This window comes from Camelus ferus, chromosome 1, assembly GCF_009834535.1.
Source record: "Camelus ferus isolate YT-003-E chromosome 1, BCGSAC_Cfer_1.0, whole genome shotgun sequence".
Classification (NCBI taxonomy): Eukaryota; Metazoa; Chordata; class Mammalia; order Artiodactyla; family Camelidae; genus Camelus; species Camelus ferus.
Window position 1 is genome coordinate 67943850 of NC_045696.1, and position 22285 is coordinate 67966134.

The 22285-nt window shown below is 39.4% G+C and overlaps 1 protein-coding gene across 8 annotated transcripts in view; it reads right to left on the reverse strand.

The window, feature by feature from the left end:
* LPP (LIM domain containing preferred translocation partner in lipoma) overlaps positions 1–22285 on the reverse strand; it is a 629562-nt gene that overhangs the window by 468791 nt on the left and 138486 nt on the right. For 7 of the 8 annotated variants that reach the window (XM_032482352.1, XM_032482344.1, XM_032482364.1 and 4 more), the window contains one exon: positions 857–917. The exons of the other annotated variant lie outside the window; for it this stretch is intronic. The gene's annotated coding sequence lies outside the window, so the exon portion shown is untranslated. The remainder of the gene's footprint in view (positions 1–856; positions 918–22285) is intronic. 8 annotated transcript variants of the gene reach the window in all.

A 22285-nucleotide genomic window follows, 5' to 3' on the forward strand; every position in this document is an offset into this window, starting at 1 on the left:
CACAGAGTTGCTATTCTACAAGGCCTGCAGTTAGGAACACCATACTGACTACTTCACCTCTGTTTGGCTATGACTTCTAGAAGATTATGTAGAGCAGAGCAGAGCTAGCTGGGAAGTACAGGTATCAGCTGGTTATCTGAAGAAGAAAACTCACAATTTGCAAATTTTACAACTATTATACTTTTTTTTTAAACTAGTCTCTGTTTTCTTGACAAACTCATGAAGAATAAATTCTTCTGCCAAAGGCTTATTCCTTTATACTGGTTCCCCAGGAGCGTGGTGTGCAGATGCTATGGGTCCTGGGGTTCAAAAGACTCTAGCTCCTTTTCTGTATTCTTAAAAGCTGTGTGTTGTTGTAGCCTTAGATTATGTCTTTTTAAGATGTTTTTCAGGGTGGTTAAGAGACAGCAACCGACCTGACTAGTAAAGTTTGGCCCCTTCAGAGCCAGGTAACTCTAGCAGCACAGTGTAGTAAAAAACACACTCAATCAAAGGCCAGGACACTGGAGAGAAAGCCCCCTGCCACATACTAGCCGGGGACACAAGACAGCAACAGACAAGAACATCCTAGGACATGGCATATTATGAAACTTAAATATTACTTAAGTCTGAATCTTTGGTGTCGCCAGATGTTTGTGCTTTTGGTATGAAACCTTAAAAAACTAGGAATTGAAAGGGAAATTAAATCAAGAAGACATAAAAGGGGGGATATTCACTGTTGTGGCCATTTTTCAGGTTTTGGTGCTCATGAAACAGCTTTGTATTTCTTCTGTTGGGAGTAGAGTTAGCCTTAAGCATTATTGGCTAAGATGCCTATTTGCACTTCATAAATGTGTTTATGCCAAGCCTTTCTTACCTTGGAGAGCAAGCTCTTGGAACGGTAGTGGACACGAGGTTCAGCAGACTGCAATGCTAGTCTGTAAATGAAACAGGTAAAAGTTACTCTTCGATTCTAAGCTTTGTTTATTCATCGATCATCATAAACTCATTTATCTGCATAGCAGTTTCTTGTTTTGCAAAACACTTCCATATCCATTATCTCATTTCACCCCATGACAACCTGGTGAAGAAAGAGATTATGCTACTCGCTTCATAGGTAAGGAAATAGAAGCTCACAGAGGGGTAAGGAGGATCAAAAGGGAACTAACTTCTCTCTCCTGATTAACTTCATGAATGTCCTGCGAAACGGGTATTATTGCCTTCAATTTAGAGATGTGAGAACTGAAGTTCAGACAGGGTAGGTAATGTGCCCAAGACTGCACAGTGCAGCACACGGCCAGGTGCGAGTTCGGACTCTCTGGGCTCCTCCTGTTCGTCCAGTGGTCTTTCCTTTATACCTCAGTCTCTCCTAGGATACGAGGTTGAGAAAACACAAGGATGAACAGCTCACGGACTTGATCCACTAGACTGAATGGAGGAGGGAATAATGGAATAAAACCAGCTATTTGATGGACATGAGGGAGTAGGAAAAACACACGGGATTTAGAGCCAGTCAGACTTGTCTTCCTTAGGCAAGTTACTTAAACTCCGAGTGTCAATTTCCTTATACGTTAAGAAGCTTATAATATCTACTTCATAGCCAAACCTCAATTAAACTTTTCTGGGAAGATTTTCCTCCATTATTTCGCATCTATAGGTACAGACGGGATGGTATACAAAATGGTAACAATCTTCCTATGAGCCCACACTTATGTGATCAAAGAATGACACTCTAAGCACACAAAGCTAGAGGATATCTCTGGGTTGGGTATCTCCTTGATTCGTGCCACGAGTTTTAAAATATCACACTATTTATCCACGTTAATCTTAAACGGCCTCACCTAACAGCAGCACAAAGAACTTCGGTTCCAAGTGGCAAAGCCTCAAAATTTAAGAATTATATGACCCCACAACCCCGAAGAGCAAGAGAAGCTGCTTTAGATGAAAGAGCTGCAGGTGTACCGCAGGGCGCTCTGAAGTTTGTGCCTGGACCGTGCCTTAGGTTCAGAGAGCCAGAGCCTCCAACAGGCCTGCAGCAACAAAGGGCTTTGTTTTAACATACAGATAGGTTTACTGAGAAGTAAAAGACCTCTGGGAAGCTTTATTAATATATCCCGTTTTCATATAGAACTGAAATCAGATTATGCGTACGGCGTGGTTGATAGAATACTCTGCAAGAAGTTCTTTTCATATGCCACAAACATCAAAACATTAATCCTCTTTTGACATTATACTTTACAGTTTGAAAAATATCTCATGACCATTTCATCTCAAATCATCCTTGACATAACCCCAATGAAACCTTATTCCCCCAATTTCACCAATCAGGAAACTAAACTTCAAAGATCACATGGTTAATATGGAGCAGATAAAAGTTTAACCCTGTACCCCGACCCCCAAACAAGTAAGGCCCCTTCTACTGCAGGAGATGCTCTAGTTGGAGGAAAAGGTGAAATGAAGCTATACCCTACAGAAGTCCATTGTCAAGGCCCCAAAGCACATTTAGTACCGAGTCCTGCTTCACTGGCAAGTGAAAGCAGAGAGACTTCACATCTGTGGTCTAACCAGAAGGTGACACATTACTAAGCTGAGGGGTGCTCGAGGCAGGGTTACCATGAATACTTTCTCAGCTCTCCCCAGCGAAGTTTCAGAGATGCAACCTCCTTGGGCAAGCTATCGAAACACAAGCCACAGAAAACAGAAGGCGGTACACTGAATTTTCGTGAAGGGGTCTGCATCAGTTAAGTTTCATCTCACGCCGTAGGAAAGCTGCAAACTTCCAGCTAAGAAGCTCACCGGCCTCTTCTCACATGGTGGAGTGGCACAGGTCCTTAGTAACTCGACTATTTCCCAATGCAACGGAGGTCTCTACTAAACCCAGAAAGACATCTGGGACGACTGGCAAATCCCACTCTAAAGTCTCGGTAATGAAGCCAGTTATCTTTGGCAGCCTCTGTGTATTTTATGACTGCTGACCCAGAACCTGGCAGGTCTGCATCCTTTATCCAATCACCCATCCTTTCCCAAGAAGAATGTTCTCATCTTCAGAAACAATTTCAACCAAAAATAAGGAAAACTGCATGTTCAATGTCTAATTCACAAAATTTCAACCTATTAATTAGAATCTTTGCAAAAGCAAGACTCACTAGACCTAGCTGGGACTAGTATAAAATAATTGATAATTTCTACTATACTGGGGGTGGGGTGGAAAAAACAAATGAAGCCAAGAAGAAAAAGAGAGAGAAAGAATGGAAAGAAAGATGACGGGGAATAAGGAAAAAAGAAGAAAGGAATGGACGGACACGGGAAATGAAGAGAGCAGAGAGACCTGTTTCAATAGGTTTTTCACAAACCATGGTAACCTTTGATTTGACCACTGCATCCCACGACAATTTTTAAGCAACGTAACTCTAGGATGATGATCCTAACATTAAGAACAAAAATCCCAGCCAACTGGCATGAGACTCACTAAGACCAACGTACAGATGTCCCTTAATGCTTGCCACTTTACAAGTGCTGCTGTACAAAGGAGCAGCTGACAGAGCCTTGTAGAAACTTCCAAACTCTTCAGTCCTGTGGCCCCAGATGTTCTTTCTGAATAAGGGGGTGTTATCCTGAAAAGAACACTGGAATGGGGATTGAGAACCTAGGCTCTGGCTTTAGCACTACAATTCCCAAATCTTTTACATCAGAAGTTGTACGAAATATACATTTTTCTGTTTCTCTTTTCGTGGGTCAACATGGTTATTCCTAAACCACCGTGAAAAGGCCAAGAATTATTTTGTCTAGCTTCTGTGCAATTTTGTTAAGTTTTATGGATCGATAAAGGTGATGGTGAGAGGATCACTTATAAATTGAATAATGTCTTAATCTTAAACGTGATTATTAGGTAGTCTGACCCCAAAAGCAATTGAAATGTGAGATTAGGCCAAAGGCATTAAGTGACAAACATGGAACGGCCCTCACTCCCATCATCAAATACAGTGTGAAGAACATTTTTAAATGCATGCTCACCTGATACCCAAGACACTTATCAAGAATACAACGTACCCCATGGCTTATGAACGATTTGGTTGTCTCGTTAAAGTAATGTTTGCCAGTATTTAATTGCTTCCCTCCCTGATTTTAATTTCCTCACCTGTCAGCATCTATCAAAGGCACTGAGATCTTCTGACATCCTGGCTGATTGTGTTGAAATTAATCAGATTTTTAAAAAGTAAATTGCTTTGGCCTAAAGGTAATGCTCAACTTCTTCATGTGATATTTATAAGGGTCTATCAATGGAACTTATAATCTAGAAATTAAATCAGAGGCTTTAGGAATCCTAAGCAGAAATCTTAAGTAGCTCACAAATTTCCAGCACTGGACTTTAGAAGATCAGTACTTAAAAAAAAAAAAAAATCAATCAATAAATGTTTATTGAATATATAGCACTTGCCGGCAGTCCCTAGTGGGTAAACAGAAGAAAGTAAGGCATGAAGCCACCTCAGAAAGTTTGGAGAAACAAGAAAAATAAATTAAGCTGAACTTAGCTTGACAAAATAGCTGACAATCTGGTCACTCGAAAGGGACACTTTGTATTTACGATTGTGATCCATTGCATATATTATGCTTCCACATGGACGAGTGATTTTACTCTCCACCTCACTCCAATGAGGCGAAAGTGGTTTTATTGTTAGTAATAGTAGTAATATTCCCATTTGACAAGGGACAAAGCTGAGGCACAGACTGGAACAGGGACTTTTCTCTGATACCTGGTTATGGGCAGAGCTGGTCTTGTGATCTAAATAAAATCAAACAACACAGCAGTTATCACTTAGGACTAAAGAGAGAAAAAATTCTTTGCAAATCCTCAATACATAATTATTCAGTGCTAATTCTTGTGCTAATATCTATCGGTAACAGTGCTTAAGACACTCGCTTAGGAAACCCACAGGCAGTAAGCTGTTCTACAAGAGGTGAATGAATGATGGATAGAGGAAGACTTTGTAATGTGTCCTACCATCATGGGATTATTTTTATGTATATGTGTTATTGGTCCTACTTTGGAAAATAGAAATACGCACTCATACAGCACTTAGGTCCCAAAAGTTGGTTCTAAGGCCCCTAAACAGAAAACAGGGAAATGTTGCACGGATGCAGTTCTGGGGAGTGGGGGCAGGGGAGTCAAGGGTAATGCATGGAACTTAGAGGCTGGCTTTATAACCAGACATAACTAAACCCGAGTATGGGTCTTATCTTTCCAGTGGACTCTGAGCTCCTTCTCAGCCATTAAACATCTCCTATGCTGTGAAGCTTTTGGTGACCCAAAAAGGTTGGGTGAAGAGGCCTTTCTGAAGATGGTCACAATGCCTAGTTTCACATCTAGATCACTAAAACTACCACAACTGTTTTGTAACTTTTGCTTGATTGCATGTCTTGAAGAGAGAAACCTTGTCTAACTCAGGTTTTTTACTTCAAACCCCAAATCCAGAATCTGGTCCTTAGAAGGTTCTCAAGAAAATGTATATGGAATGGCTGCATGAACAAATGCTACCAGTGTTCCTGTCACTCCTGTAGCACTTAGCTCAATACATGTCAGGTAAGACGCGTTTAGTAAGTAGGTTAACCGAAATGAACTCATCAGTTCATTTAAAAAAACACATTGTTCAATTAAATGATTCTAAAATCTATTAAGTGAGTGGTTCAGTAACCTGCAATGGCCCAGCCAAAATTAACCCACTAGAGGGGTGAAGAAGTGTCTTCCACAAAAAGGATTAAAAAGGCTGAACGTATGAATAGAAATGTAGGCAGGAGCTGAGAAAATTCACATAGAGAAAAGCCATACGCTAAGTGATACAAAATTAAAAAAACAAAGGGGGAAACAAATCTAGGGGTAATGTGAATTTTTTAAGATTATAGGTATAAATAAAATCCAAATAGGAGAAAATGGAGAAAGAAAGAGAAAGGAGGAAGGAGAAATTCTTGAAATAATAAATTCTAAAAACCAAGTCATGTGTGGGGGGGAAAAAAAAGGATCAAAGACGAAAAAGTTGACCAAATTAAAAGTAATATTTTTTAAGCATGTTATGTTTCTGTAACTGAGCTAAGCACTTCACATACTTTAATCCTTAAAAAATATTCTCGGAAATCACTACATATCCATTTTGCATCTGAGTAAATGAATGCTTAGAAAGAGTAAGTAACCTGATCAAGTTCACACACCAAGTTATACTAGAATTCATATCCCAACTTGGAGGCCCCCAAACTCAGACTGTTTTCATTACAGTAACAGAGAAAAGAAGTGGGGCTGAAAGAGGCATTTTGAGTGGGAGGGCAGGATGGAAATCTAGAAAGTCCTGTGAAAATAGGGGAGGCATAAAAAATATGAGCATCCAAACCTTCTTAGGTCCTAGGATGTAGGTAGCGAGAAAGAAGACTGAAGGAGGAAAGAAGGTGGATGGGGAAATTAAAGCTATCTTCAGCTATCTGAGGGTGTGACCTATGTCAGTCATATTATGCTTTTGAAAAATCTGCAACTTAGAACTACTAGGGTCGAAATGTTGGAAAATCCAGTTTCAGAGCAATGCAAAGGAGGACATTCAACATGAAGCTGTCCAGCAGGAGAACAAATTGCCTCACAAAGAATTGGACGTGTTCAAGCAGAGGCTGAGTGGCCATCTGCCAGGAAAGGCATGCGTGACATCCCGGCAGTGGGAGGGAGTCGGCATTAGAAGATGGGCCAGTGCAGCTCTGTGCTTCAGAGATTTAGCTGTCCAGGATTGAGAGATAAGCAACAGCTCAGATCACTAGATAAAAATCTGAAGAATGTCCTTTGAAGAAGAGACCTCTGGATAAAAATAACATCCATTCAACACATCCATGGAGCTCCTCTGAGGCACCAAGCACAGGACAGTCCCCATGCTCCAGACGTTCCAACAAGGAGGCAGAAAACACACTGTGAAGAGTTAGAACTGTTGCTAGGCAATTTTCAAGCCTAATAAATGCCTAGGAAAAACCATAAGTAGAAGTCTAAAAAAGAAAGAAAAAGACTAAATGGTTTGCAGATCAGGAAACATCAGCTCTGTGGAAAGAAGAAGTTACTGAAGGCCTAGCTTTAGGGAAGAGCTGATTCACAGGCGTGATCAAAGGCCAAATCTGATCACACTTTTAGGTAACAAAAACAGTCATGGGAGAAGAATCAGAGGTTAGAAAACAAAGTTTAACTGACAAAGCTCACAAGTGAGGGAAAGCGATCAGAAGTTGGATGAGAAATAGGAAAAAATGACATTTTGCAAAAGAACATCCAACTTACTCGAAAATGAGAGAACAATACATTTGAGAGTCTGCAAATCTACTTTCACGGTTTGCCAGATTTACTCATTTTCATACAATGCAACCTCTTTCAACCCTCAGCCTCCTGAAAAGCTACTCTACAACAGGAAGGAGGTATTCAAGAGAAAAATGCAATAACTGGGTCTGGTTCTACTGCCTCTCTCAGCATCCTTCATTACAATTTCACAATTTGACCAATTTTCATTGGAGAAAACAGATCACATAAAATATTAACATAAGCAAAAACAAAATAGAAAGTAATTTTTATTGGAAACCTCCCCTTTGCAGAGATGGAGAAAAAGAGAGAGAGGAAGAGAGAGAGTGACAGAGAGACGCTTTCATAGAGAATTGAAGGTTGAGGGTAATTGGCCAATGAGAAGACTTGTAGTGATACGAAAGATAATGCTTGTGTGAACAATTTACTTTCCTGTGATTTTTTTAACTAATCTAGGTGAAGAAAGAAGTGGCTGCTTGAGCCCAAACTCAATGATTCTTTTTTCCCCACAAAGCTGGAATTCTAAACCAGAAAATGAATAAGCAGTCAACTGCTCCTTAACATCTCTCCATCTTAGCAAAGACAAAGCATGTTCTGTTTCAAGAGGCATCAATGGCTACTACTGAAATATTGAAAAGCAGAAGAGAGAGCAATGGTGCAGTGATGAGTGCATAGAAGGGAAAATACACAAAGGGTTTAATATGCAAAAAATATAGAAATCTTCTTAAATATATTCAATAATTCTATATTGGCATCACCATATTAACCAAAAAAATCAGAAACATCTACCTTGAGATTTCTGAAACTGAAACAGGAAATCAAAAGAAAAATAAAACGAGGAATGCACTAACAACTGAGTTCTTGCCCCTGTTCCACCACTACCTAGGGGAGTGGCGGTGGGGGAGTTGTCTTGTGTAGGTCTCTTCCAGCTCTCCTCTCCTATCAAATGCATGGACTGGATTAGATCAGTGGCTCTCAATGTGTGATCCACAAACTCGGAGTGGGTCCTCTAGACCTTCACAGGGGACTGCAAGTTCATCATACTAAGATGTTACGAACCTTTTTCACCGTATGGACATTTATTTACATCAATGGTGCAAAAGTAGTAAGTGAGTAAAAATGTCTGGAGTGTTAACATGAATCAAGGAAGTGGCATCAAAATGTACGGAAAGTCATTGTACTTTTCATCACCAAGCACCCACAGTAAAGGAGGGGAGGGCCGAGGGGGGTTGTCCCATTTAAGATTGTCCTTAATGCATTAAAAAAAATTCTTAACTTTATTCAATCTCAATTCTGATGTTTTTATATCTTTGTTGTAAGATTGGTACCTTTTTTAAAATATCCTGTGTGAGATAACAGGAAGTATTCATGAAGAACTCCTGCTGAACCCCAAACTATAATGGTTGTCTCCAAGAAATGCACTTGTATGATTGTCTGAATTGAGAGCTGAACTAACAGATCTTTGCATGAAACACCATTTTTTTTTTCTTTTGAAGGAATGACTGACAAACTGCACTCATTCAGACTTGGTCATGCCAGACATTTTCTCAAAACTAGGCTAAAAGAAACTACCATTCCAAGGAAAACAATTAAGAGTATTTATTGTCAATGATAAAACTCAAGTGTTCAAGTGAAAATTAGAATTTTGAAAACCTTTCTCTACCATTGTACACTTGTAATTTTCTAATACTTAAAACATTCTTTTAATAAAATCAATGATCATAATAATGAATGTGATCTTTTTTAAAATGCTAAAGAATGAAATATGTGAACATTTGGAAGATATGCATAACTCCATGAACCAATATCTTCCAAATGACCAACAAATGATGTTACATAATCATAGGTGAAGACCAATTCAAAGTAAAAATTAGACCAGTGGATTTTAATATAACAAATGATAAAAAAAAATAAAAGTTTTATTGATCTGATTTCAGATTTGCCATTATAACTAAACTTTAAGAAACTACCACTTGTCAAGTTTTGGTGTAGTATCAAAGAAGAAAATCCACAATTACCTCTTTTTTTTTACTTCTTTTTCCCAAGCCTTTCTGTAAATCCTTTCTGGATTTTCTCCGTAAACTTTAATCAAAATAAGTATCTCAACAAATTTAATGCAGAGGTAAGAAGCCAGTTGCTATTTTCCTCACTAATTTTATATTTGTTTGTTTTGGAAAATGTACTTATTTTCATACACATATCTTTCATTAAAATACCAGTTTTATTTTTGTTTAATTTCCAAGATAATGAATAGCACTATCACTCACATAAACAAAAACTCAGTTTTAAGAGTGTAAATAGGTCCCGAGACTAACCCACTGGACTAGATGGGATTATGTCTATTCCCATCCAGATTTGTGCTATTTTTCTTTGGTTCTAAACCTCTAAACCTCTAAAGAAGATACAGAGTAAATGAGCTACTTTTTCTACTTTCCTTCAGATCCTGCTATTGGTTTACACCTTTACGTAGCTGCCATATTAGTGAGTATTTAGAAACACTGAAGCATCTGTATGACTTCACCATGGAGTAGGCCATTCATTAGTCAACAAATATTCACTGTGTGCCTTCCATGGAGCTGACACTGGTTAATATGGCACATGGATCAGAATCCAGACTCCTTTACTACTCAAGGTATGCTTTGATCAAGATTTAAAAAAAAAACAAAACAAACAAACAAACAAAAAAACCTCTCTAAACCTATTTCTTCAATGTAAAATGACAATGACAATAGGACCTACTCATAGTAGCTCCACTGAAATGATCCATCTAAGGGCTTAGTATACACTGCATCTGGCACATAGTAAAAACTCAGTAAATGTTACCAATTATTATTATAATGAGGATGTCTCTTACCAAAACAGACTATTTGCCAAGTATGCGTAAAGAAATAACAACAGTTTTAACTTACATATTACAGGGGCTTAAAATCAACCTGTTACTGAAGCATCCAGCTCCATGGAAACAGAAAAGCGTAAGTATCCAGGAGCACTTGTTTCTCATCTCAAGAACAAAGAATCTGTCTTTGACCAGAAACCAGGAATGAAATCAGGGATGAAATAATGACCCAGCCACTGCATAGGTTCCCAAATGTTCTGTGGTCAAATGAGCCAGCAGTTCACACTCAGCATCATTCTCAGCACTGTGGTGACAGGACAAAGGACAAGAGGCAAACGAGGATTCCAACCAAGTTCCTAACTAGACAAAAGAGACCTTTATTCTTCCTTTGTTTGAGCAAAAAGTCATGTTCATTTGGTCTCTTTACTCCACTTCATTTGAAACCCAAAAGGAATGAGGTTGGGGAAAAATCAGGATGCTTATCAATCTGAGGTTAGACGAAAAGAAAAAAGATGCCCTGATACCACTAAAAATAGATTACAAGTAGGAGAGAGGAGGTCCTTGATAAGTTTCTCTAAATAAAAAACATAATCTGGAGGAATACACACGTGTACACTTCCCTATAATTTTTAAATATATAAAGGAATTAATCATTAAATTAGTTATATTGATGAGGCCCAAATTTCATTTTTAAAGAAAAAAAAGATGCCTTTATTTCACTTTATTTCATCAACTCTAAGTATAACCACCTCTGATGTCAGTATTTTACTAGCCCGGTAAGTCTTTAACTGGTGATTTAATAGAATGATGTAAGTTATGCTTCCAGAATAATGTATAGAAACGATCATGCCCCCTTAACAGCACTTGGATCTTCAATCAGGAAATTCAATTTTAGCTGCAAAACTATGTTTTGGCAAAAGTGCAATTGAACTCAGTGTACTTGTCACATTTCTAAATATACTCCAGTCACCATGACAACAAGGGAGACTGATGGATCGCTTAAAAGAGTACGGTATATTTAATTGTCAGCATTTTAAACTGACTCAGAAAAATGCTGTGTGATAGGTCTACTCACCATGGTTACTGCCGACTGAGTCCATAATAATAAAAGGTTCGCATACGCACATCGACAACTTGCACACAAAGAACATACAAGTCAGAAGGCCCTATATTTCCACCCAGGCCAAGCGCCAAACTTAAAGCTTTAGAAAGGACTTGTTTTCATTAAGGTGCCACGCAAGAACCTCCCTCCCAGATTTTCAGGATCTGCAGATGCACTCAAGGCCACTAGAACAAATCCTAAATCAGATTCCAATGCCTGCTCCGTCTCATAGACCAAAGATAGAGATCAACTTAAGGTTATTTTCTCCTAGAACATGTCTGGAATAGAGGATGAGAGAGGGTCTGTTCTTTTCTTGCATGTAGATTTGTTTCCAAATGATAATCTTCTGGGACCCATTCATTCCCTAAATAACCATTTCCTAAGAGTCTCTCCTAAGTCAGGCAGTCTTCCACAGGCTGGGAATACAGTGGCAACAGACAAGGCTCCCACATTTAGGGAGCTGACATCCTAAGACAAAAGGAAGACAGACACCAACATATAATCCTTTAAGAGAATGAAATAATCCAACTGATCCATTAGAGCGGACTATTAGCAGTGCCTGGCAGACAGTAAGCACTCAGCAAACCTTCACCATTGTGATTATAACTAAGGTGTCTCTCACCAGAAGAGTTTGCAGTGTACATAAAGAAAACAAGGCATCCTAACCCTGCTGTCGGAGAACCATAATGTAGAAAATAAAACAAGATAATGGAAGAAGCAATGGTGGGGGCGGGTACTACCTTAGCTATAGGTGAAGGAAGACCTCTCCAAAGGGATGACATTTGTACTAAGCCTTGAATGATGACACCACATCAGCATCAGAGGAAGGTCAGGTGGGAAGAAACTTGGCTTATACACTAGGAAGGTCAGTGTGTCTATAGTTTACTGAGTAAAGTGGTTACATGGTGGAGATAAAGGAAAAGACAGAGCCCACTTCACAGGGCCTTGCAGGCCACATAAAGGTCTTTCAAATGTTTCTAGATACCATGGAAGCCACTATATGGCAGTGGGTGTGATATGAAGATCTTTAGATCTTTCCACATGGTGTGGAGAAAGGTCATGAGGGGAAATCACAGAAGTACCAAGACCACTGCAGAGACTCCATTGTGACAGTCAAGGTTATAAATGGTGACTCGGATTGGGTCACTATTCTACTCCAGTGCTTTTCCATGGTCCATGCTTATCCTCTCAACCATCTCTTGCAAAGAGGGAGTGAGAACAATCAGATCAGGAAATATCCTGTAGGCAGAACAAATACACACTGGCCAAGCATGTACTCAGAGCAAAGGTGGTAGCAAATGGAGTTGGACAATGGCCCTACAGCAGGGTAGGGAACATGCCATATGATTCAGCACATTTGGTGGGGCTGGAGATGCTGCAGATCTAGCAAATTGTGAGGCTTGATGGCAATGCTGCTGTTCAGGGAACCACATTTTGAGAACCAGGGATCTGGGCGGTTCTGGAGGCAGGAAAACCAGTCAAGCAGGAGGCCATGACAGGCTGTCTAAGGGCGATAATAGGTGGATTAGAGAAAAGGGAAAAAAATCCCAGAGATGTAGCCAAAAAGTTAACATCTAAGACTTGAGGCCAAATTATCCTTGAGTGCAAATAAAAAAGAAGATGGTGGAATGGATTCCAAGCTTACTTTAATGACTTTGTTCACTCTATAGATTGTTTCTATCTTTCTAGTACAAAGCACTTCCACCACTAATATCTCCTGTGGCCACAAACTATCCCTATATAAGATAGGGCCAAGGAAAATGATTGTGCTGACAGATAATAAAAATAACAGTAACAACCACAACACCAATCATTTATTGAGAACTCATTCTGTGCCAGGCACAATACAGCATGTGCTCTCTACAGGACGGACAGCAACCCTATTCCTACTTCACCGAAGACCAATCTGAAACTCAGAAGACATTATGGAGCTCTCCCAGAATCTCTGCTTCAGCTAGATTCCAACACAGCAACAGACCCTAAATCACGACCTTCACCTTCATTCTGCCTATGAAGTTGAATCTAAAGGAGAATTAGATGTCCCCTCGGAGCATTCATCCCCAAAGTCAGGGTTTCCTTCTAGTCTGACTAAGCTTCAAGACTGCAAGTGGCAAAGCTTGACTCACAGACTCTGGAAGCACAGGAGCAAAGCGCCCACGGCCAGTGTGGCCACTGTGGGGCAGGACTGTGATTCATTTCATACCCTCGTGAAACAAACATGGCTTGAATGTTTCTGTGATCACGCTTACATTCACATCTCTATACACCTACTCCAATGCTTTTCCATGGCCCCAGGCTTACCCTCTCAACTTTATCCTGCTTTTGCTTTGCAACTTCTTCTGCCCAGAGAGTAACAGGCTCTCTACACAAGATGTTTGGCGTGAGGATGTGAGAAAGAGGCCCTCATTTGTGAAGATGCATGGTGAACGGTAGTAGATATTGACAAGGTATCAGCAGATAAGAAAGATGAGCTTAGACATTTCCCAGCCCAGGAAGTGGGTAAGAAATGAACCACAAGATCTTCCTTCTAGTCACCCACACTGTGCTTTCCCAGGATGATTCACAGGTATGGCTCCACAGACCTGACAAGGGGGACCATCTTCAGGAAGATGAAAGGATGTTTTTATGCCTGCTCTCTTTTTTTTTATTTGTTCCTTCTTGAGTAATAACTATTAATTGTGCAATGCGGGCAGTACAGAGATGAGTCTACCGGGAAGCCAGCACAAATCCATCAAGTGCTTTTAGTCCGAGCTTTTTAGAAGCAATTGCTTACCACAATTTTCCCTGCTCTTTTTCTCACAGTGAGAATTAAAGTGGATTTTACCACACGATCACCCGATGCCCTCCTCCCCCACCTCCAAATGAAGACAGAAGATGGCCACTGGTCTATCACCAACAACATCACAATTCATTTAGTGTTCATAACGCCTAAGGACTAGTCCCTAGAATAGTTACCCCACCTTCATTAACAGCTGACAATCCTGTGAAGCAGGGACCCATGAAGAGATTCATGCTCAGAGATGATACGCTACTTGTCCCAAGTCTGACGACTAGAAAACAGCAAAGCTAGGAAGTAAACACAGCTCTTCTGACTCCAAAGCCAATGCTCTTTCCACTCATCACAGACGCCCTGTACACAAGAGATTCCAAGAGAATCCATGACTTTCCATTGTGTTCAGCAGAAGAATCAAAGCTTCAAATATTTCTTAGAAATAAGGCTGTGTATACTAAAAAAAACTTCTTCCAAGAGGACTTTATTAGGAATAGTGAGCAACAAAGCCATCATAGATGCCAAAAGTCTTGCCTCTGGCCAAGACAACATGCCCTTCACTATGTCTGGACTCAGGGATGAAGCAGAGGCTACACCATGCTTGATGTAAAAATCAAAAATTGCAGAGGATCCTGAATGTTCCAGCACAGGGCTCAGGCCAAATAACAACATCACACGCAGCCTGCTCTCTCACCCAGCCCCAGGGCTGGTACTGAAGAAGGAAGACTCAAGGGAATGAATGGAATGGCAGAGTAGGGGACAGTAAGTCATGCGTTCACAGAGGCTCTGGCTCAGTTCGAAGTAGAATAAAATTAAAAAACCAAATGAAAAGTTAATATAGTCCAAGCTTAAACCCATCTTTCATTATTATTCCCAGATCCTCCACAGAACAGGCAGATGATGAAAAGGATCAAACAGGAGGAGAAATAAGGATAATCCAGTCTTCAGGCCTTTAGACATAATATCTGAACAAGGTGAGGATTAATTTGTGCAAGCAGCATCTTTTTCTGTCTCCCCTTACCCAGAGGGGTGGTGAGGTTAAGCATTTTGAAAAGATTCTTTATCATAAGCAGAGCTGACAGGGACACCTGATGAGAATGGTAATTAAATCAAGAAGTAAATAAACACTTGGATCAATGTTCTTTAGTTTAGGTGGCTGACTTAAGAAAAAGGGTTGCCTTGTAAAGGTGGATATTTCTCTCTTCCAACCATAAATATAGGGTAGCTTCATAGGGTTTTCACTTCTTTAAAAGTTATTTTGCTTCCCAACAAATGCCAGTTAACCACCTTCTGTGTGTTAGTTAGTGTGTGGTTTGAGGGGAAAGGATGGTAGAAAGAGAAAGGACACAATCCCTATTTTCAAAGAGCTCAAAGTCTGGTACCTAAGGCCAAGCACAAAATGTTGTGATTTTTTTTAAGTCAGCAAGTTATGTTCTCAATTATGAAAATACCAAATGTCAGATTCTTCTCCAGTCCAAGCAATAATGTAAAGTGAGCCAATTCTTCTGAATCAGACTTTTTTAATGAAAATTATGACTGCTGAAGCTTTTCCCTTTAATGCCAACATTATTAGAACTCAGAGGAGAACACAAGGTCAATTCACTCTGCTCCACACTCTTCCCAGGTTCTAACCACTGTCCAATGGACATACAATGTGAGCCACATAGGCAATTTTAAATTTTCTAGTCACCACATTTTAAAAGAATAATAGAAAGAAATTTATTTTACAGATAGATACAAAATTTTATCCTTTCAGCATGTGGCATTAGCCACATTTCAAGTGTTCAGTGGCCACATGGCTAGTGGCTACCATATTGGCCAGCCCATCTCCAACCTCTCCTCAACCTTTACCTCCTAGGAATTGAAAAGAGTGAAACAGTGTGTTGGAGAAAGGAGACAAGTTCTACAATAGTTATCAAGGTACTTAGACTCTCACAGGCAGATCTAACCAAACCAATATTGCAAAATATTTCTCTCAACTCTATACCTCAAGACCAAGAGATTGCTGAACATTGTGATGGCAAATGTCAGAGAGAGAAAATGCTCCATCTCATATGTGAGGATGAGGAAAACCAAACAGGACCAAGGGTTCCTACCAGCAAAACAGCAACTTAGCCACTCTACCCATTGGGATAGGGGTATCATCACATAGAGGAACTGAGAGTCTACCCTCCAATTTTTTGTGGCTTGAATCAAGATTTGTTTTCTGGTTCTTCAATCAGTACTTTTCTTCCCAACCCCACTGTGCATCCTCTGAGAATAAAACAGGGTAGGCGAAAATTCAGGAAATGGGTAATGCATCCATGTATGAAGCTACTAAGAAAAAAGAAACTCTTCCCCTTTTCATACTTTCTGGTTTTGGTCCATGGATATGGAAGATTCTGTTCCCTTATCAAATGATAAAGCGATCTCCATCACTTCTTCCTCCAGGATGGGAAGGGGGACAATAATGGCTAGCATCCATTAAGCCATACTAATTAAGGTGAAGGGGCATCTTCAGAAGTCTGGCAGAGCCTGTCTCTCACTCTTTTTTGCTTTCCCTAGTGTTCTCCTTTCTGGTGAAGATTTGGTTTCTGAGGTAGGCCCCAATCCTCATGCTGTTCACCAGGTAAGAATACACAAAGCTGGCACTGTGGTTCAACTCTCCCCACCAGGCAAGCCCCAGGGTTAGGACTAGAGGCAGTCGTAGCAAGCCCCAACAAGGGCCTCGGGGGCCGAACAATATTTTCTAATTGAGTTTTGGGAGACACTTGCTTTGGGAGTCTTGGCCTTCCATTAGAATGAAGCTGGTAGTTTGAAGACTAGTCAGTGATGGCCACCACTAATATGCCAAGGAATCAGAGTGTTAACAGCCCAGACAAACAGTCTTTAGTTAAAACATGGTAAGAGAAAACTGATCCGCAGCAGTGTTGGCATCCCAGGAATGGGTCATGTTAATATCAGGTACTCCCTGATACAAAGCCATGAGAGGGGCTTCACCTCGATGGAGGTCTTCCCCAAATCCACAACCCCATCTAACTATGAGAAAACATCAGGTAAATTCATGGAGAGACAGTCTACAAAATAACTGCCCAATACACTTTAAAAGTGCCAAGGTCTTGAAAAACTAGGAAGGATTGAGAAACAGTTACAGACAGGAGACTAAGAAGAGATGATGACCAAATGCAGAGGAGTACCCAAATTGAATTGTGGAGCAGACATAAAGCAGTAGTGGAAAAGTGGGGAAATTCAAGGAACTTCTGTAGGTTAATTAATCATGTGGACCAATTCTACCTTCTTAGCTGTGATAAATGTACTCCAGTCACGTGAGATACTGACATTAGCAGAAGCCGGGTGGGTGAAGTGCATAAAGGAACTCTCTCCACTATTTTTCTGAGTTGCCAACAGCAACAAGTAAACATTACTGGGGATGAACACCCTCAGGCTGCTTCCAGCCCAACCAAACCTCGATCAGGAAAAGAGCTGACAACACTGAACTACAAGAAAAGACATTACATAAAGTGACCTTTTGCATTTTGGTGTTCTTATAATAAATTAAAAAAACATTTCCAATGCATTTTATTAGTTAAAAGGTTCACTGGAAGCTAGAAATCAGCTGAATTAAAAAGACTTCTTTAAAATTATAAATAAATAAATAAATAAATAAATAAATAAATAAATAAATAAAGGAATAGAATGTGAAAGGCCAACTTTGCCAAAAAAAGAAAAAAACTAGAAATTGAAAAATTCACAGTTTTGCTAATTGTTGAAATTTTTTTGTTTTATATTTGGACTGGCATTATACAGAGAATCATCTTCCTAAATCACGTTTGAAAGTTTCAAAGATTGTATTGGCTCTGTTTTTACTGCAAAAGAGTCTGTCTCTATCTGTGCTAAGAAGAAAAAAAGCTTAGCCAACACAGTCACAGGGTTTTCAGATATTCCGTGTGTCCAGACTTTTTTGTCCCCATCCCAAGTGTCTGTGAAAATATGTAACCTAGCCTGGGAAAAATCTTTTTCAAGGAAACAGGATACTTTTTTTTTTTAATTTTTCTTTCAAAAGTCAGTTTTGTTTTCAGCTCAGTTGACTTGATTCACCAAACCAACAAAAATCAAAAGAATAAGAGAAACTAAATTCTACCATCTTCCGAGATAGGTAAGTAAGTACGTAGGTAGGTAGGTAGGTGGGTGTGTGGGTGGCTGGTTGGATGGATAAATGGATGCATAGATGGGTGAGTGGATGGATGGATGGATGGACAGATAAACAATAATAAAAGCTAAAATTATTTGATAGGAATATAGGTAGATAGATAGATAGATAGATAGATAGATAGACAGACAGATAACAAGAATAAAAGCTAAGATTATCTGAGCCCAGTATATAAGCTGAAGTCCCCTAGTAAAGGAAAAGGACTTTCAGAAACATTTGACTCCTTCCCAAAGCTTCAGCATTATCACAAAAATATCAACATATTCACTGAGAAATTTTTTTAGCCCTTGTTTTAGAAAAGTGTTTTCCCTTCAAAAAAGGTAGTGAATGTTATAGAAAGCAAGTCATGGAGCCAACACTTTCTGGGTGTGGAAACAGTGACGCCAAAAGAGAAACAGAATTACCCAAATCAGCTCTTTCCTGTCAGAACCCCTCCTAAGCATTCCCTCAGATATTCACACCTTGAATTAAAATGCAAGGCCCAAAACAGTTTCTTTTTCAAAGGCAAGTATTGTGAACAAAAGTGCCGCGCTAGCAGGAGGGTACAGAGACAAGCAGAGACGACAAGGCCATCACCAGACCCCATGTCCTGGAATCGCTTCTACGCTCCGTGGGGGGCACGAGGAGGGCTTTCTTGGAGACGGTCTTCTCTGAGGATGCTGTCTTCCCTGCAGCCTCTCTATGTGTGTCTGCCAGTCCCTCCACACTCCAGACACACAGGGTCCAAAGCCACTGCAGGCATTTTTTCTAGTGGCCTTTTGTCGCCTCTAGATCATTCCTCTGCCATCACACACCCTAACTCTAGCCTCCTATAATTTCATATCTAAGTTTTATTTTTACTTCTCCATTGAGACTTCTAGTTCCTGAAATCCTCTCTTTTCCCCCTGTGCACCTCTCCTTCATGCCAGTAATTTTTCCTGGTTCAAGGCAGAGCCCGTATACTACAACATTCCAGGCATTATTCAGGTCCTTTATCTGACCTAATCTTCACCAGTGTTGGATTCATACAACAATATGCCTCCCCAGCTTTCACACCTGTATCATTTGACTGTACTATACTACACATAAACTTAACAGACTGAATGATCAACTACGCAATAATAACTTCAGTAACAACCCTCTTGATTGACAGTGCAGCGCTAATAAAGCATTTCCTTACGTAGCAACGTCATCTGACTCCCACCATCCTAGTAAACAGGCACAAGAGAATTTAATAGAGGGAAATTCAACAAAGGGGAAGCAAAGTTGCAGAGATGGGAAGTAACCTCTACCAAGGGCTCAAAAGAAATTCCTGGCACTGCTGAAACTGGAATCCAAATCTTCTCATATGTGGCCCAGGGTGCTTTCCATTACCCCCACATCCAAGGTTCTAGGGTCCCCTGCACAGCAGATGACACACCAGGAATGTCAAGGTCAAATCTTTAACCTACATCAGAATTGGACCAGAATTTTTTGTTGACTTAGAAAGGGGGAAAAAATTTCAAAAAAAAACAAAAAAAGAGAGAGAGAGAAAGAGAGAAAAGAGAAAAGAAAAAAAAGTTCTCCAACTGATTCTGGTAGCGACGATTAGCAGAAATATCTTGCAAAGAACGTGGGTGTCCTGGAAGACTCATCGTCGTCGTCATTATAATTTCTAATCATGCTGTGTGGGCAGGTGTCCGTGCGGCAGAAACACCACTGGCACCCAGATTAGCAGTTTCATCAGGAGACTAGAAACTAAGTCTGCAATTCTTAGACCTCAGAGTCTGAATCACAGCTTTCCCCTCCAGGATCAGCAAATAAGCGGTCTATGACTTAGCAAGGATTGTTGGGCCTGCCAAACTGGGGGGGGGTGGGGTGGGGGGGTGTCATCAAATATCAGGTCCATCATAATGCACACACAGGAGCAAGGTACAGGAGGCTTCCAGGCAGCCTAGAAATACCACTAAATGCAGAGACAGAAGGCTGGAGTTGTAGTCCCACGTTATGCCTCTAATTCACTGAGTAACTTTGAATGAATCATTTGCCTTCTTTGCATTTTTGTTTTCATTCTCATCTGAAAATTGAGAGTTTTTGAACTTAAACTATTGGTTTTTGAATGAGACATGGGAGGAGGTCAGGAGGGAAGGCAGCCAGCAGTAGGGTTTTGGGCTTCCCCTGGCTCTATGCCCTCCCCACTGCTACAGCAGGTCTGTTTTTATCATTTCACATCCTGGATTTGAGCCTGTCTCCAAGATTTAGCTTGAACAAAAGGCCCAAGTCCACAAAAATCATGGACATGACCTCTGCTAACTCATCAGCTCTAACATTCTGATTCTACTCAACTGTATTTTCTCTGGGCTGGTCTTTACAAAAATCTTTGTGAAATAAACTCGGGTTTATTTGATTTGGGGGAAACTGTATTGGTTGACTTTAAAAATAACTCTGTGAATAACATACTCTGAAAATGTAACTCTGAAATGAAGCATTTCTAATATTTTCTTATGCCTCCACATTAGTAGATTCCGAGAGAGACTGTCCAGAGATGGCAGGGATGAGCAGGAGCGACAGGAGGGAACTGGCCACAAATCCCACAATTATTTCACAGGGATTTATTCATTTGTACAAAAATATTTCTGAAGCATTTGCTAGGTGACATGCACTATGAGAGGCTCAAAGCAAGTCAACAAGGTTCCTGTCCTCACGAGGCTTACATTATAACTGGATCTGGCATTTAAAAAAACTGTGCGTAGCCAAAGAACTAAATCCAAAACACAGCTTAACAAAATCTGTGGCAGACAGCTAGAGCAAGCCTTAAAGTAAAATGTGTACCTTATTTATATTAATTAAAAAACAGAAATAAAAATATATGAATTAAAAGTCAAGCTCAAACTATTAGGAAAACAGCAAAACAAACCTAGACAAAGCGTAAGAAATGTATTATTGATGACTTGAAAGAGAAGATGAAGAAAAGTGAAACGAATAGAGAAAAGAAAGAATTGGGTTTTTTTTAAATAAATAATAAACTTTTGGTAAACTAATCGGAAGAAGGGTGGTGGGGACGAGGGCGCACAAAACCACACAACTTTAAATAATGTGGAAATCACCATAAACACAGGGGAAATGAAAATAATTTTAAGAAATTACTTAACTCCATGCAAATCAATTTGAAAGAGGTGACTTTCTTAAAATACAATTAACAAAAGTAACTACATAAAAGATATAAAAGAAAATTGGTCCAATTACTATATAACAAATGAAAAGTTGTTAAATAGTACACACATCCACTCCTCCAAAAAAGGCACCAGGTCAAGGCCGTTTCAGCAAGGAATTCTACTACATTTTTAAGGAGTAAGTCATATAAATGTTATTTAAACTATTTCAAAAAGAAAGAAAAAGAAAACCTTCTAAATTATTTTAATGATGATTTAAGCATAACACTGACACTAGAATCTGACTATGCTAATACATACACATAAACACAAACAGAACTTTCAAATAATCTCACTTATGAAAATCAATGCAAGAATTGTTAATTACTGATCACCAGATTCCACCAACACTAAAAAATAAAAGAAAATAATGCACAAACTATGACCACATGGATATTGTTCCAGGAACACTAGCATGATTTCCTCTTTGAAAAATGTTTATATATTACACCAAATCTATAGGACAGAAGAGAAAAATCTAAGATATTTTCATAGAAAAGAGAAAAGGAGACAATGTATGATTGTTTCCATAGTTTCCAAAGAGATATTAGATAAACATTTAACAACCAGTCTCTGCTTAAAAAAATAAAAATAATAAAACACTCTCTGAATAAGGATGGACAGTTTTTAACACAATATATTTCTCAAAACAAAATCCAACATCACTATTGATAGGGAAAATTATAAGCATTCCTATTAAAGTCAGGAAAAAGAGGTCATTCATTTTAACATTGTTATTTAATATCCACTCTTATGCAGGTAGTAGATAATACGATTAGAAGAAAGCTGTAAGAGTTATAAAAGTTAGAAAAAGGTAAATTATAGTTATTAGCAAATATGATTACTTAAGTAAAAACTGAAAAATTTTAATTATTCAAGCAATGAAAGAATTTAGTAAAGAGGCTAGGTAGAAAATAAACTGAAACCAAG